This window comes from Dermacentor silvarum, chromosome 7, assembly GCF_013339745.2.
Source record: "Dermacentor silvarum isolate Dsil-2018 chromosome 7, BIME_Dsil_1.4, whole genome shotgun sequence".
Taxonomy (NCBI): Eukaryota; Metazoa; Arthropoda; class Arachnida; order Ixodida; family Ixodidae; genus Dermacentor; species Dermacentor silvarum.
In genome coordinates, this window is record NC_051160.1 from 98,767,771 (window position 1) to 98,772,569 (window position 4,799).

Sequence of the window (4,799 nt, forward strand, 5' to 3'; positions counted from 1 at the left end):
CGGTAGATGATGCAGGTACGACCGTATCGCCACAAACACACAGTGTTGTTTCGTGATCTACAGGGTTTTCCAGGAGGGCTGACGTCATCCTACCACTTATGAATACCTTCCCTGTGCGGCAGTCAACAGTGGCACCACACTCCCGCAAGAAGTCCATGCCAAGAATAACATCATGGGTCGACCGAGGAATAATCACAAACTCTGTCGTAATAACATGGCCTCCCAAAAACACGTCAGCACTACACACACCAATAGGTCGCAACGGCTCGCCACTCACTCCACAGAACCTTGAAGCTTCGTCCCATCTGAACATAACTTTTCGCCCTAACACGTCTTTAAAAGAGACACTCATAACAGAAATTGTTGCGCCTGTGTCCACCAGAGCCATCACAGGCACATTATCCACAAAAACGCGCACTTTGTTTTTCAGCATCAACACAGGAGGTATTTCTGTCAGCAGCACATCTCCAGCGACCTCACCTCCATCGGCCGCGCTAGCTAGTTTTCCGGTGACGAAGGGGACGTGGTGCGACGCAGTGGTGAGGGAGAACGGGAAGCACGAGGACGCGGTGGGGGCGTCAAACTCCTGTCAGATGCCGGGGAGCGATTCCGGGAGCTGCGCGGCCAATACTCGTCGCCAGACGATGTGTGTGCTGGCCACGGGACACCATGGGGTCGTTCGGAGGGCCGTGAAAACTCTGAGGGCTGGCCATACCACGTGGTCATACGCTGGTTGCAAAACCGAGAGATATGACCCGGGACACCGCAAGAGTAACATACCGGGGGAGGTCGAAACCTTGGTTGTTCGTCGATGAACCGAACATTGTCATTTTCCCTTGTGTAGTGGGCTGGTTCATGGCGTGTGTCATGACGATACATCGGGCGTCGAGAAGGCGTGTGCTGAGCGCGTCGGTCATAGCGCGGAGTCGGAGAGCGTGTTGTCATCCGAGACTGTGGGGCTGCGCTGTACTCTACGGCCGCTGCACTAACCATTGGTTGCCAAGGGGCCGAATGTGGCGCAGTCATAGCCTCACGCGACGTGTACATGTCATGGTGGTTAGCTGTTGGACGCGACATCTCTTCGCGGCGGGAAAGTTCCTCGCGGACAATCTGTCGGATGGTCGAAGGAAGGTCGAGGCAAGGGCTCGTGTCCACACTGGCAACCGTCGTAACGTTTGCCAACCGACCAAACTTTGGCGTAATCCGACGCATCTTCAGCGTTTCAACGGTTCTGCAATGCCGAATGACGTCGGACACGGAACTTAGGCTTTCTTTACCGATGAGAAATGTGTACACGTCCTCAGCCACTCCCTTCAGCAAATGTCCTACTTTATCTTCTTCGGACATGCGGGCACTGACCACCTTGCACAGCTTTAAAACTTCTTCAATGTACGTGGTGCATGTCTCACCTGGTAGTTGTGCCCGTTGCGACAGTGTCTGCTCAGCACGCTTCTTTTTGGCGACTGAGTCCCCAAAACACGCCTTGAGCTCTTCAACAAAAAGTTCCCACGTCGTAAGCGTGTCCTCGTGGTTCTCGTACCACACGAGTGCGGTGTCGGTCAGGGAGAACACCACGTTGGTGAGCTGAGCGGTTGAATCCCACCCGTTGGACTTGCTCACCCGTTTGTAATGGACGAGCCACTCGTCGGCATCTTCTCCCGCTTTTCCTCCGAATGTGGGTGGAACTCGGTAGTATTGCAGTGGACTGCTAGGCGCTGCCCTCGGAGCGGCTTCTTCTTCAGGCATGTCGAAGACGGTCACGGCAGATGGCGGGAGGCCGGCAAGTCGACGGCTTCGACGAAGCTGCAGCAGTGACGGTTCCGTTGTTGTGAGCGCGTACCCAGCACTTCCACCACTCTGTTACGCGCGAAGGAGACCGTTTATCACCCTTACGGATGAAGGGGGCCGTTTATTGTAGGTCGCGAAGGTGAGCGCAAGAGCGGTCAGCTGGTTGATCAACTCAACGTCGTCCTCTTCTCTTTCAACCCGGGACCGCAAGCACGTTCACCGGTCATCGTTCTTCTCACTCACGCGTGCGTGCAACAATATGATAGCCGAAATAGCGTTTGTTATGCCTAATAATTGCAGAATCTTAGAAAACTTGAAACCTAGGGAGACACATGGACCACCCGCTGCAATGATTTTACATTGTTAAAAAAGCATGATGTGTTGAATTAAATGTTCATTTTAAACAGCATTTTTGAGGACGCTTTATCTTTGAATCTATGTTAGCTCGCATCATACCTATTATTTTCGGTGCACTTCATGATCTTGAAGAGAATTAAGGATTGTTGCCTTAATGTCTATCGCTTGCAGTCATGAAGCGTGCGGTTTTTATCTGCATCGTGTCTCATTCATTTAGACAATATGCTACAATTATGTCAGCACGGTTCTTGCATAGTTTCTGCGCAACTGAGCGGGTTGTGTTTGCATATGTAATAGCCTCAGCATAAGAGAAACTGGTAATACAAATGGTTCATTTATTGATATTCTATAGCGCATTCGATGTTGATTAGGGTGGCTCATTTATGTTTAAAATGAGCGGATCAAGCTTAAAAGAAAAATAATATACGCAGATCAAACGCACAAGTTTAAACCCATGTGAAGCGTGTAAACAAATGCTTTCCATCTAACAGCGATGCATACATTCTTTCTTTTATTTCATGGCATGCAAATCTCGTGAAATGTTTGTTTATCCTCAAGAAAGCTCAAAAGCTTTTTCATGACATCTATATTTCTATGACCTAAGTCGCTCACAAGCTATGCCGAAAGGCGAGCACCAATTTAGGCAGATATCCAGCGTAGGAAGTAAACACAACCATATCTCAAAGACGAATGCGATGTATGATACTTGTAGAAAGGAAAGGACAATTGAGAGTTGTTATGACAGGTGCAAGCACGCAAAGGTGCGACACGTACAAAGCAACATTTTGGGATTCTGTATCTCTTGTGTTACAGTAGGACATACTCATTCTAGAAGATCGGGCAATCGCCCACAGACATTTGCTGATTGGTTAAATGAGAGAAAATAAAGTAAATCGAAAAATCTGGTAAAAATACTTCACCATTTCAGTAAACGATTGTTGTGCCTTAGCGACGTGTGTGAGTCACCAGCATATGTTGGGGTTTTATGCAGGAAGTTATTCTCTGTTGCGCGAAATAGAGTTGGGCAAACTTGGCCAGTGTACAAGAGTTAAGTGAGCCACTTGGCGGGGACTTTCAAATATCCTTTAAATAAGTATATGTGAAAACATATTCGGCAAGGTAGCGACCGACCAAACTGCCAGACAGGCATTCGAAACTCGGGAAAGTAGGAAGACAAAGTTTCGCATTGAAATGTTTTTATAACTTACTGATTATCTATCGCAAAGAGAAGTCTTGGATTGAAGTATCTTCTGGTGTTCCAAAGGACTTCGTGTCCTGCCGCGCAATTCTCGTGCCATATATTGGCGACATTTCTGCCTGTCTGGCATCGTCCTTTAGAAGGTTCACTGATGGGTATGTTTTTTCACAGTGATAACTAGTGAAACTGATTACCGACTCATTCAGAAGCATTAAGTCTTGATAGCGTTGAGATGTGTCGATTGGAATATTACCCTAGATATTACCAAGGGCTATCATGCCACTTTTACTAGGAAGCATTCCTAATACCCCAACGTGTATAGCACTAACAAGGTTATTTCGCTAGCTCTATGGAACGTAAATATTTGGAAGTAATATTTATCTAGAATCAAGACCATGAAAATACTTACCTAATGAGCTACAGTAGCGCTCTGATTTGAAGCGTCGCTTTTGAGCTGCGAGTGATTTAGGCTGCGACTTTTAAGGCAGAGGGCTGAAGGCTAGGTGTCTTCCGAGCCCACTTGTCTTATACCGTGCATGATCATTATGCATCAAACAAAACAACAAAGCAACGCTGTGTTGCAAGCCTCCTCCGACCTCATTGGCTCAATGGGGACATCGTCTCAAGTGCGCGTAGTAAACACACAGCTTATTGTCTACATCAACCTCTCCCCTTACTGATGATCATGTGTCAACAAAACTGCTCAGCTGCAATGCTGTAAATAAAATTTCTGTCTCTCATTGAATCAGATTCGCAGACCTCTTTTATTTGTGCAGGTAAAATATGCCAACAGAAATCACAAACATTTTCAGTTAAAGACAGTTTTCGGAGCTTCACTTGTGCCTCATTCTCCATCGGGTGGCAGTCGTTATTGAAGACAACTCATCTGCTTCCGGCTCCGTGTTTTTTTTCAGGCCTTCGTCAGTAAAAACGATGGCCACGTTGGCATGCTGCACTGACAGAAAGCGAGCGCATGAAAAGCTCTCCGCTTCTGACGTCATACCCAACATGGTAAAATAATTTCTTCTTATTCAGCACCTTTCTGCGTAGCATCTAAAATCTGCTCAGCTGAGAAGGAACGCGTCCACCAGATTTCCAAACATAAACAAGTTTATTGCAGCAGAAGTCGCGCGTGCAGTATTCGTTAGCGCACTGTCCTTAAAGCATGACGTAATAGTTCAGCGGAAATCCGCTAGGTGGAGATAAGTAATTAAACGAAAACTGAGACATCCACCCAAATGCAGCAATTTGCTACAATGGAAACCCAACCGGGTTCCTCGAAAGAAAGCCTCGCAGTTGAAGAAAAATTCGTCCTGGTCCGGGACTCGAACCCGGGACCACCGCGTTTCCCGGGCAGCCGCTCTACCATCTGAGCTAACCAGGCGGCTAGCAGGCGGCTAGTCCCGCCAGGCGGCTAGTCCCGGACCAGGGCGAATTTTTCTTCAACTGCGAGGCT

General features: G+C 47.8%; 1 protein-coding gene across 2 annotated transcripts in view; it reads right to left on the minus strand.

Annotated features, from left to right (window-relative positions):
* The window catches only part of LOC125946888 (uncharacterized), a 985,317-nt gene extending 981,459 nt beyond the window's left edge, over window positions 1–3,858 (minus strand). The window contains exon 1 of one of the 2 annotated variants that reach the window (XM_049671056.1): window positions 3,753–3,858. The gene's annotated coding sequence lies outside the window, so the exon portion shown is untranslated. The remainder of the gene's footprint in view (window positions 1–3,752) is intronic. The other variant, XM_049671057.1, reaches the window with a different exon arrangement.
* Between the last annotated feature and the right edge of the window lie 941 nt (window positions 3,859–4,799).